General features: G+C 44.9%; 1 protein-coding gene across 9 annotated transcripts in view; it reads left to right on the top strand.

The window, feature by feature from the left end:
* Nucleotides 1-484: 484 nt before the first annotated feature.
* TANC1 (tetratricopeptide repeat, ankyrin repeat and coiled-coil containing 1) overlaps nt 485-12,817 on the top strand; it is a 264,487-nt gene continuing 252,154 nt past the window's right edge. For 5 of the 9 annotated variants that reach the window (XM_038002078.2, XM_038002080.2, XM_038002079.2 and 2 more), the window contains exon 1: nt 485-662. The gene's annotated coding sequence lies outside the window, so the exon portion shown is untranslated. Of the gene's footprint in view, nt 663-753; nt 1,862-12,817 lie in introns of those variants that run through there. The other 4 variants (XM_073019716.1, XM_073019720.1, XM_073019718.1 and 1 more) reach the window with 2 other exon arrangements.

Consider the following 12,817-nt stretch of genomic DNA (forward strand, 5'->3'; position numbering starts at 1 on the left):
TGTGTTTGTGTGTAGTTAAGTGAGGCAGAGAAAATACAAGAAAGCCGCACAAGCCACCCTAAAGCGTCCACGGAAACTCCAGCTTGGTTAATTGCTCCCATATGTCCTCCACGGCTGTGGTAAAAAAAACAGCGAGGAGGGAAGGCCGGAGTCGCTTTGTTGATTTTGAAGAGGCTGTAAAAAAGACTATGGCCCATCTCATTTTGGTCCCGGGGGGGCCCAGGCGCACCCCGGGGGACCCGGTGTCCCAAGGGACGGTAGGGTGCCTCTGGCCTGGACCCGGCGCCGAGAGGCGGGACAAGGCCACCCCGCGCCCAAACCCCACGGAAAGTTCGCGCTCCGCGCTCCAGCCGGTTCCTGGATCCGCCGCAGCCCCGGGCGGGGAGGGGCGCGGGAGGCGCGGCCGGGGCGGGCGCGCGAGAGGAAGGTGCCTTCGGGAACACGCGCAAGGGCGGGGATTCGCGCTGCCAATGAGGCCCCGGTGTGGGCCGAACAAGGCGGGGGACGGGCCGGAGCGGACGCTTAGCTGTGGCAGCTGCTGGAGCGGCGGCCGCCTCGGGAGCTGGAGGAGAGGCAGCAGCGGAGCGCCGAGCTGGCCGCGCCCCGAGGCCCGGCCCTGGGTGTGGGGAACCGCGCCGAGGAGCTGGAAACTTTCCCGGCAGGTAACTCCCGCCGCCCCGGCTCCGCCGTGGGCCTCCGAGCGCCCTGGGCATGGCCAGCTGCCAGTGTGCGGAGAGGTCGAGAGGGACCCGGGGAGGAGAGGGTGATGGGAGAAGGGAAAGGCGTGTGGGAAAGTTTCCGGAGCGCCCCCTTCTCCGCCGGGCACACCCGGGAGCTTTCCGGGAATAGGCACAGACATGTTGGGCGCCCCGGGCCTTGGTCTCGGCGGCTTTGGGGAGTCCGCACCTTCCTTGCGCGGTTCCGCCGCGCCGGACCGAGCCGGCCTGCGGTGGAACCGGGGTGATGGGAACCGGGAATGCTCGGGGCGCGCTTGAGTTTTGGGACCACCCCCGCCCGGCGCGCCTGCTCGCCCCCTTTCCCGCCTTCTCTGTAGCCCTCGGGCTTGGCAAGGGCCTGGGCTACGCCTGGTACCTGGCGCGGGAGAGACCGGGGGAGGCGCGCCTGGCACAGCGGGGTCCTAGGCGCCCCCCGGAGAGTTGGGGTGCGCGGGTCGCGAAGTTGCCGAGAGAACTTAAGCCGGGGGCATCGTATTGCCATAGTCTGGGCTGAAAATCTATTGCTTTGCTTCCAAGAACACTGCGATTAGCATATCCACACTCCTTTACTGGGGGTAGGGGTGAGTGAGGATTAGACTTTGGGGGTTTTTCTTTACGGGTGGGACGCTGAGAAAAGCAGTAATTGTCAAGATTGTGAGCCCCCTTGTTCTTGGATGCAGAGCGGTCCTTTTGGGAGGACGATATCAGGGCACTGGCTTCCTGAAGGACTTTGGGGTGCGGGCGCGCAGCGCTGTGGGTGTGCGGGGCTCCCGGCTTTGGCGCGGCGGCTTTCCGGAACGCCTGGCTGGGAAGGAAGCTCTAGACATTGGGTGGTGTGTTTGCAGACAGAAAGGTCTCTAGACCGGTGTTCTCAAAACTTACTGGACTTACTGTGCTCCGGGAGGAAATGTGGCGTTGGCCAGGTAGAAACGCGACGCTGCGGCCAAGGGGCGGAGGACGCCAGGCTCGGCGACGGCCTTCTCCCAGCCCCCTCCTGCCAGCTCCTGGCAGCTCCAGATCCCTGTGCCTCCAATGTTGGGACCGTTCGCAGTGGCGTTGTTCCCAGCTGGAGTTAACTTGGGAGGTGAGGGAACCTTCATCTTGAACTTGACCCCAGAAGCAGCGTCGTCTGTACAGGTTACAAGGTAAATGGGAGCTGAGCCCTAACGTGGGTTGGATCGCAAACTGGCTGGCGCGGAAAGGAAGTTCCTGGTTCAGAATCTGAGGAAAGGGCTCAGAATTGCTGAGATCGCTCGCCCTGGAAATGCCAGACACACCAGACTGCAGAAGTTAATGCGTGTTTGGAGGGGTGGGGGTGGGAGAGGAAAGGAGAAACCTGGTTAGTTGGCACAGAGGGCTAGTATTTCTCTGTAGTGGAAATGAAGGGAGTCTGCGTCTCTGCTTTCACCAGATCCGCTACCTTCTTTTTTCCTTCCTTGGTCGTCTTTATTCCTGCCAGGCTGGCACTCCTGAGGCAGGGGAGGGAAAGGAGAGGAAAGCAGTTGTGAAGCTTCCTGGGTCAGCCTGGAGGTATTTCAGATCTGCTGCTAGGAAGATTCCAGGATTTTAACAGCTGCTTCTTGATTGCTGGGAATGAAAGAATTTATGAGCGGCTGAGAGGTGTTCATTATGGAAGTAGTCTGAATGTTTTACTCATCTAAGCTACTTAAAGACCTCACAAGGGACCTTCCCTAGAGTATGCCAGTTTCTGCAGTTTGTGTCAGTCAGAATGCTTGGTTTAAGTGTTAGTCAAAAAGCATCACAAATATATCCTGGTGGTTCTGTAATGAAAAGTATGTGGCAGTAAAGGAACTATGGTATCTGATATCCTTCAGGACTTCCTCCTAGGGTTGTTCCTGTTACCTGCCAAGTGAACTTGGTCCAGGCTTCCGGACTGTTGTGATTTGACAATAACAGATGGGAAATAGTGTCATTGATTTTAGTGGAAGCAGGAAAAGTCCACAAATAAATTTAAGGTGAGTTTTTATGACCCTATCTTGCACTTGTGGTGCCCCAAACTTAACTTTTTGGCATCAAGCCTGTTGGTTTGAAGTGTTGCTGGAACTTGGAAGCAATGGTTTCCTGCTTTCTTGGTTTAACCACCAGAATGCCCAAATTATTATAATTTATATTCATCCTTGATCTAAGACATAACTGATTCATAGTCAGCCTTTTTCTGCTTCCCATAACAGCCTGTAGAAAAAAAGAACATTTTGTCTCTTTAACCACACACAATTTATTTGGTGCCATAGTAGGTTTTTGACACTGGATGATTGAGGGCATAATTTTAGAGACAATGGAGTTGTCTGGATTAAATCGTCCATTTTTAGGCGACATCCTCTTCTGAGTTGCTGATTAATTCTTTATCTCTCTGGGAACACTAAAACCAGCATCCCTGGGCCAGTGGAACTATAATCCATATTATAATGACTCCTGCCAGCATAGCTGGAGGTTAACTTTATGTCGATGTTTCCATTAGACATTTCTAACCTAATTGTAAAGATTTTGTCTCAGTTGGGTTGAGAGTAGGGTTGAGAGTCTCATAGAAAAAGGAATGGCTTTATTTTTATCTTTATGATAAATAGTTTAACTGGTGTTACAGGAATACATTTACAGAAGCAAAATAAAGCAGAGTGTTTATATATTTGTGGGGGGATTTGTTTTAGTGTTTAAAATAGTTTGGTTTTTAACTCTCTTTTAAATGCATATTTCAGTGGTGGAAAAACCAGAACCTCTCCCTTCCCCCTTTCTCCCCAGGTTACAAAAGTCTTTGCTGTACAGAGAGCTCTTAAGCCTTTCTAGGTTTTGGTTTTCTCATTTTTATCATCCCTAAAATGGGATTACCTTGCATCCCTAAAGTTCTGTGACTCTCCAAAAGTTTGAGAAATATGGGAATTCTGGAGCCAGTGCTGTAATATTAGAGCAGTGCTATGGGGTTTATAAGGGCTTGATTTACATATTTTATCCCTAATCCTTTATTTGAGTAAACCAAGGCCTAGGAAGTTAAATTAGACCCATATCATCTATAAATAGTGGAGCTGAACTTGAACCAAAGTCTTCTGATTCTCCCTAGTCTCTTTTCTGTTTATTCAAACCTGCCAAAAAGACTAATGTTAATATGTGGCAATTTCTCACAATACATTTTTAGGGTTATATATGAGTTATTTTGATTTCGGAACCCCAGGGTTAACATCCATGCTTTGATGTCAGGGATTAAAAACAGTTCACTAATAATGGTAATAAAACTTTCTCCTCAAGAGAGTTTCAGAAAGTCACATGCTTCAAACTAATCATTTGTTTATTTTCAACTTCTTTTTTATTAAGTAGGCTTCAGGGTGTAATGTGATTTATAATCCGGACTAGTAACTCAGACAGCATTCTTAAGGAAATCACTTTTCAAATCTATACCTCTTTTTAAAAATAAAAAATGAACATATCATTTGCCTTTGATCTTGGTATCTCTCAGCCTGATTGCAAAGCCTGGATGAATATTCCTTTTTTTGGTGTCATCATTCTTGAGCTGTTTCTACTGATGGCTGGATAAGTCTGATTTTGCAGCACTTTCCATGCTAAATAAATCCTTCCCTTATGCTGTTGGGTTGATGGTAAAGAGGTAGTAGGTTGCAGGTGACCCATTTTTGCTGTGTCTCTAAATGTTTGTGCTCTGTCCTGCTTGCCTAGTTAGCGGCACTCACTGCAGCTTGACACTCATCTGGAGACTGGTATGGATTTTCTTTAACAGGTTCTAAAATGAAATTATGTGTTAAGCTGTAGGCTCTTTTATGTGTGATCGGCTTGTCCATCTTCAGCTTTTTAAACTTATTCTCAGAGGAATGTCTTTTCAAAATATTAAGCAATGGGGTTTAAACCTCAAGAAGAAGATGTATCAGTGCTCATTGGCTGGGAAGGAGGTGTAGTACATCTGAAATTGCCACCATTTCCATGAGTGAGAGGAGAAGAGAACATTATGAAGCATTATTTGCTAGAGAAGTTGGGAGACTTTGTACCAGGAAGGGACAAAAGCAGCAAAGGAGAAGAATGACTCTTGGTTTTTAATACTGTTATCGGGAGCATGGATTTGGAATGATAGAGGACTTTGATGAAGAAGGCTTTCAGAGGACATTATCTTGTGGAGAGTGAAAGGGGTTGTCCTGGTTTGGTTTAGCTGCGTTGCTGATGGAACTTGCCCTTCTAGGGTCAGTGTTGTCTTTAGGGTCCCCTGCAGGTGGGTGTGACCAAGGAGAATGTTCTAGAAAGAAGAGTTCCACAGACAGGAATGTCAAGGACAAAAGTGTTGCAGAGGGATGACTTGGTTCCTGGATTTTAGTACAGATTTTGCCGCTAACATGAGGCAATTTATTAGTGAAAACCTTCCAGTTGTAGAGGTAGACAGATGTGAACCCAGTATGTTCAGTCCACATAGCCCAGAGCCACAGTGACTCAACCTCTTCCCTGCCCTACCTCAGCACACCTAGGGTTACCTGCCAGTCATGAACAGTGGCTTATTACCTCTTTGGGTAGGCGATGGGGGTGGAGAGTGGGGAAGTCTCTAAGAAGTACTTGGCTGTGACCTTTTCATGCATGTATACTCATGCAAAAATGGGATCCTCTGTTGCATGAGCTTTTGAAGAAATATGAAAAAGATCATACGTGTATGGCTGCTGGTATTATAGCTCTCAAGCCTCACATCCAGAATTGGCCTTTTTGATGTTAGTTCCAATTTGGGAAAGCCCTGGAGGGAACCTGAGTTGGCTTGATGCCAGCCAAAGGAGAGTTACGGTTAGACCCATAAAATGGGGCTTTGGGGAGACAGAGTATCCCACAAAGAAGAGGGTTATTGTTAATGGAAGAGGGAGGGAGCTGGATCAACAAAAGAGCTAGCCAGGGCAGTATACATTTCCACAAGTGGTATTGCTGATCATAACAACATACCAAAGGATATGAACATTCTTAATGTTGTTGTGATGTACACCCCTGTAGTCTTGAGGGCAGTGGACTTGTCCACATTCTGTGGGACTCTGAATTGCTATGTACACAGGCATAAGGGGGTATTGAATTACTGCTAAAAACATAAGAGTTGGTCATTACTCCCATGTAACCCATTACACTCCCCTCTCTCTGCCATGCTTTGTTCTAAATTACTTGGGATAAGTAACATTAATTATTAATGTTTATTGAGTGCCGGCTGACTCTGAACTACATGTTTGAATTTTAAAAGTCTGTGGATGAAACAGTTTGGTTCTTTCTTCCCGTGTTGTCGTACATATGTAGAATACTATGGCAGGGATGGTCACCATGCAACAGCATTCTGTGTTCTGGTCCTCCTTGCTTCTTGTGGCTTAACAACTGTTTATTTGCTTGGAATTCAGAAATGGGGGCCGGGTTCCCTGTGTCTAGGCTCACTGGTGCCGTGGTGGTTACATGATTCATTGAGGGCCATTGCTGCAATAGTTTACAACATTATAACCATTCTTGGTGTCTATGGAAGATTGGTTCCAGGATTCCCATGGATACCAAAATCCTTAAATGCTTAAGTCCCTTATTAAAAATCATGTATTACTTTGGGAGGCCGAGACGGGCGGATCATGAGGTCAGGAGATCGAGACCATCCTGGCTAACACGGTGAAACCCCATCTCTACTAAAAAATACAAAAAACTAGCTGGGCAAGGTGGTGGGCGGCTATAGTCCCAGCTACTCGGGAGGCTGAGGCAGGAGAATGGCGTAAACCCAGGAGGTGGAGCTTGCAGTGAGCTGAGATCCAGCCACTGCACTCCAGCCTGGGTGACAGAGGGAGACTCCGTCTCAAAAAAAAAAAAAAAAAAAAAAAATTCGTGTATTATTTGTATATAGCTTATGCATACCCTTATATATATATATATATATAAAATATATATATGTATTTTTTTTTGTAATTTTATTATTATTAGTTTTGAGACAGAGTCTCACTCTGTCACCTAGGCTGGAGCACAGTGGTGCAATCTTGGCTACTGAAAACTCTGCCTCCCAGGTTCAAGTGATTCTCCTGCCTCAGCCTCCCGAGTAGCTGGGATTACAGGTATGTGCCACCACGCCTGGTTAATTTTTGCATTTTTAGTAAAGATGGGGTTTCACCATGTTGGCCGGGCTGGTCTTGAACTCTTGACCTCAGGTGATCTACCCGCCTCGGCCTCCCAAAGTGCTGGGATTACAGGCTTCAGCCACCTTGCCCGGCCTCCTTTTATTTTATTTTATTTTATTTTATTTTATTTTGAGATAGGGTTTCCAATTGTCATCAAGGCTGCACTGCACTGGTGCTATCATGGCTCACTGCAGCCTCAACCTCCTGGGCTCAAGTAGTCCTTCCACCTCAGCCTCCAGAGTAGCTGGGACTACAGGCGCGCACCAACACACCCAGCTAATTTTTGTATATTTTTTTTTTGTAGAGACAGGGTTTCACTATGAGACCAGCCCAGGCTGATCTCAAACTCTTGGTTCAAGTGATCCTCCTGCCTTGTCCTCTCAAAGTGCTGGGATTACAGGCATGAGCCAACCCCCCAGTCCTCTTTCATACTTTAAATCATCTCTAGATTACTTACAATACCTAATACAATGTAAATGCTAGTAGTTGTTATTCTATATTGTTTTAAAATTTATATTACTTTTTGTTGTATTTATTGTATTGTTATCTTTTTTTCCAGTGGTCAGTTACTAGAATATTTTTTGAATATTTTCTAACCTAGGTTGGTTGAATCTGTGGCCATGGGACCTGAGGATATGGAAGGTTGGGTGTGGAGCGGGTGACTGTGCTTACTAGTATAATCCTGCTTTTGATTAGTTTTCCACTTGCCACGTACTTAAGGGTAAGGTGGATGTGTCCCCTGCCCCAGGGAGTGAATTTTGATTAAGCCAAGTCAATTTTAGTAATGCCATACCTTTTGCCAGTGACTTGTTAATGAATGTGTATATGACACCTGTTAGGTCCTGGCATATTTGAAGCATAAGGTTGTGAGCACAAGAGAACAAGTAGCACCAAGTGTAGAGTAAAGGTGCCTAAGACCACAATTACTTTTTTTTTTTTTTTTGGTCAGTGTTGGGAGTGTAGGAGGTGGGCAGGTAGAGACAGGGTCTCACCATGTTGCCCAGGCTCGTCTCAAATTCCTGGCCTCAAGCAATCCTTCCACCTCAGTTTCCCAGAGTGCTGGGTTACAGCATGAACCACCATCCCCAGCCCACAGTGACTTATTTTAGCTGCTGAATTAGCCAGCCCTAGAACCACTGTGACTCAGAACTTCTGTGAGAAAAAACATTTTCATTATGTTTCTTTCTTTTTTTACACCACCACACCTGGCTAATTTTTGTATTTTTTGTAGAGATGGGGTTTCCCCATGTTGCCCAGGCTGGTCTCAAACTCCTGGGCTCAAGCGATCCTCCCACCTTGGCCTCCCAAAGTGCTGGGATTACAGGTGTGAGAGCCACTGTGCCCAGCCTCATTATTGTTTAAGATCAGTAGTCCCCAAAGTGGAGTGTGCTAGATCATCCAATATGGGAGGGAAGAAAATATTCAAGAATATTAGAAAAAATTAAGCTGTTAAAATATTTAATGTATGAGTTGACACTGGTTGGTATATCTGATAGTCTCTTGTCAACTTAACATTGTATGAGGTTGCCTGAGGGAAGACTGGGCCTTTTACAACCTGGTGGAATTGACAGTGGTACCCTCATTCTTATTCTTGCCTTTGGTGAACTCTAGCCATCTAAATACATTTATGGCTAGATTATCTAGTTTTAACTAAACTGACCCCCACAAAATGGGCGCGTGGTTTAAAAAGATTCTTGCCAAGAAAGTGGAATGATAATGATATACGTATAAAGGAACAAGAAAATGTTCTTATGAGTTTAGAACATGACTTTTAAAACAAATTTGACAAGAAGGTGGCTCAAAAATTATGTATAAGCTGAGCGCTGTGGCTCATGCCTGTAATACCAGCACTTTGGGAGGCCAAAGTGGGCAGATCACCTGAGGTCAGGAGTTTAAGACTAGCCTGGCCAACATGGTAAAACACCGTCTCTACTAAAAATACAAAAATTAGCCAGATGTGGTGGTGTACGCCTGTAATCCCAGCTCCTCGGAAGGCTGAGGCAGGAGAATCACTGGAACCCAGGAGGTTGCCATGAGCCAAGATTATGCCAGTGAATTCTAGCCTGGGCGGCAGAATGAGACTCTGTCTTGAAAAACCACAACAAAAAGTTATGTTTGAATTTGTATTATTAGTCAAAATGAACTTAAAAATACTGTTTGACTCCCATCCTTTAAAAAGTTTTACATGTTGTATAATGTATATACTACATTCATGTGTGTGTATACATACCATTCACAACTACTGTTTTAATTACACATAAATTATATACAATTTATAATCTGTTTATATATATATTATAAATTTTTTCCCCTGAAATTCCTGAGCTTCAATACCTTCATAAATTTTTTATTTTTTATATTTTTACAAGTGAGTCTTGCTCTGTTGCCCAAGCTGGAGTGCAGTGGTGTGATGATAGTTCACCGCAGCCTCCAACTCCTAGGCTCAAGCAATCCTGTCACCTCAGACTCTCAAGTATCTGGGACTACAGGTGTGTGCCATAACACCTGGCTTAATTTAAAAAAAATTTTTTTTGAGATGGAAACTTGCTCTGTTGCCCAGGTTGGAGTGCAGTGGCGCCGTCTCGGCTCACTGTAGCTTCTGCCTCCTGGGTTCAAGTGATTCTCCTGCCTCAGCCTCCTGAATAGCTGGGATTGATTACAGGTGTGCACCACCACACCTGGCTAATTTTTGTATTTTTAGTAGACACGGGGTTTCACCATGTTGGCTAGGCTGGTCTCAAACTCCTGAGCTCAAGTGATCTGCCTACCTCGGCCTCCCAAAGTACTGGAATTACAGGTGTGAGCCACCGTGCCTGGCTAATTTTTTTTTTTTTTTAACTGATAGTCCTGCGTGATCAAAAAAAGCTTTGAGACCACAGTTTAAGTCACTTAGAGTTAGGTGTTTTTTGTTACTTGCAGCTGAAAGCACCATATGTGATGTAAGGACAGATAAGAGTAGTAGCTGTCCCTGTTTTATTCTTAGCTTTCAAGAATCTCTGTGATCTGGTCCCTAACTTCTTTCCAGGCCCAGCTGTTCTCTCCTTATCTCTGCTAATACCACTGAGCTCCTGCCCATCCCTGACTATCATACTTTGTTTCAATTTTGCCTCTTCCCTCACGGTACCACCACCACTGAAATTTTGACTTTGAAGGGCTAGCTTAAATAAATATTGCTTTCTTATGAACATTTTTTTCTGATTTACCCCCACTTCCACATTTCAGTTTTTCTTTCCTTTTAGTCTCCCTAGTATGTTGTACATTCATTATAATGTCTTTCTCTGTTTGCTTTTTATTAAGTTGTTCACCTGTTGGCTTTGCAGATGGGTTGTAGGCTTCTTGATGGTAGGGGGTCCTGTCTTACCTTCGTCATTTAAAAAAGAAAACAATCTGTTTCTCCTTTGGGAGAAAGGGAGACAGAGAATCCACAGTTGTTAAACATCACTCTGGACTTGTTACTCTGGGGTGGGTCTCGCCTCCAGCCTTCTGGCAGCCTTAGGAAGGCAGGGAGCTCCACGTACATGAAAGGAGATTGAAGACGGGGAGCTGACAAACCAAGACAGCAGGACCCAGGATTCAGACCTGGAAAATTTTTATTTCCTGGCTAGTTTGTGTGCCCTCATGCATGTTATTTACAGTGGCATGTTCTTTCATATGGGAACACTGACATAGGTGAAATGGGAGGTTCCATAGGATGATAGTGCAAAAACATTAAGGACAATCCTAGCAGATGCAGTGAGTTCAAAGGGGAGTCCTTGTGGAGTAACAGGAAAGGCCTGGTAGATGAGATGTATGAAGATCTGAATGCCTGCAGATAGTGACCTGTCTGCAAGTACCACAAAGCAAAATCATGGGAGATAACTCCCCAGGGTAGCATCTGGCCTGAGCATCTCCGTTGGGAGATGGGAGGTGATGGGCTCTGTAGTGCTTAGCTGAATAGAGTTATCTATATCATTATTCCCTCTATGCAAAGATAGTTGAGGGTTCACAAGTTGTAGGTTTTCAAGTTGAGCTATGTTAGATATATGCTCCCCTGATGGAAGACAGACATGTCTCCAGGGTTTTGAGGGTCAAATGACAGAATGTATATAAAGTGTTTTGAACATTACAAATTGCTTCCTTAGAGGCAAGGGAACATCAAAGTTGGTTGTTTTCTTGTATCAGAGACTTCTAGCTCAGATTTCTTTGTTGGCCATTTTTAAGTGCATTTCCAATGAGTTTTTAAGTGTTGGGGTTCTTAAATGAAATATGATATAATTTTTTCCAGATGAATTGCAGGTATCACTTAAAATCTTGCTATGAAACTTTCACCCGTGGAGTAAGTAGAATTCATGATTAAGGTGCATCTCTTTTGGGATCCAGTTCAGTTTTTCCAAAGGATCTGTTTATAAGAATAGGACCACTTAGCCGAGTGTAGTTGCTAATGCCTGTAATTCTAGTACTTTGGGAGGCTGAGGTAGGAGGATCTCTTGAGCCAAGGAATTTCAGAACAGCCTGGGCAACTTAGGAATTCTCTGTCTCTACAAAAATTTTTTTAAAAAATTAGCCAGGCATGGTGGTACGGTGCCTGTGGTCTCAGCTACTTGGGAGACTGAGGTGGGAGGGTTGCTTGAGCCTGGGAAGTTGAGGCTGCAGTGAGCTGTGTCACACCACTGCACTCTAGCCTTGGCGACAGAGCAAGGCCTTATTTCAAAAATTAAATAAATAAATAAATAAATAAGTAAATATTTTTTTAAAAACCCGTTTTCATAAAGATGGAAATCTGTGGAGCTTTGATTTCTGGTCCTGGAAACCCTAAGTACCAACTGAAAGACACAAAGAGCTTTGATTTCAAGGTTTTTGTTGTTGTTGTTCTTGGCCACTGTAAATCCAGTAATTTATTTTCATGAGTCTTTGGAAAGGGTTAGGGAAAGCTTTGAAATATCTTAAGGTGGTTTTGAAAGTAAAAAGTAGGTATGGTTTGACAATTTGAAATCTGTTTCATTGTAGATTTCCAAGGCAATGGGTTTGAATAAATTAAAGTTAATTCCATTTCAAGGAACTTTTGCAGTGGGATTTCATATTGTAGAAAGAGTCTGACTTATAAATCAAAACATGTTAAAGAGTAAACATATTTATAGATGCAAAAGACATCGAAACAGTGAGTGGTTCCTAAATTGCAAATAGATGCAATTGTGAAATTCTTATTCGGGGGTTGTTGAATCATGCATGTAGCTTAAGAGAGCCTTATTTTTCTTAGGGTTTATTTAAGTAAAGCAAGAATTCCCAAAATGGATTCTGGGGGAAACTGAGTCTTAGGACGTTAACAGGTGTTATGCGGGGAAAAAAGTTCTGTGGTCAAATAAGTGGGAAAATCTGGGTTAACCAAAGTAAACTAGGTATTTTTATTTTTTAACTGCAGGACTTTCGAGCACCCGTAGATCTAGTGTTCATTGTAAATATCCTGGAAGGGAAATAGAGTAATCAGTATTTTCCAAACACGTTGAATTGTAGAAACCTTTTTTTTTTTTTTTCTCCCAGAACATCTTTTGCCCAGAGAACAATGTTTGTTGGGTTATCTAATTTGTCGAAATACTTAAAAATCAAATCTCAGACATCATGTACTTTTGCCTAACTTTGCTATGCATTTCTAACTCAGGACTTAAAAACATCACCACCCCGTTATCACTTTTAATACAATTAACTTAAAAATACTATCTAATTTGGGCCGGGCGCGGTGGCTCACACCTGTAATCTCAGCACTTTGGGAGGCCGAGGAGGGCGGATCACGAGGTCGGGAGATCGAGACCATCCTGGCTAACATGGTGAAACCCCGTCTCTACTAAAACAAAACAAAAACTAGCCGGGCGAGGTGGCCGGCGCCTGTAGTCCCAGCTACTCGGGAGGCCGAGGCAGGAGAACGGCGTGAACCCGGGAGGCGGAGCTTGCAGGGAGCCGAGATCTCGCCGCCGCACTCCAGCCTGGGAGACAGAGCAAGGCTCTGTC

Source organism: Chlorocebus sabaeus, chromosome 10, assembly GCF_047675955.1.
Source record: "Chlorocebus sabaeus isolate Y175 chromosome 10, mChlSab1.0.hap1, whole genome shotgun sequence".
Taxonomy (NCBI): Eukaryota; Metazoa; Chordata; class Mammalia; order Primates; family Cercopithecidae; genus Chlorocebus; species Chlorocebus sabaeus.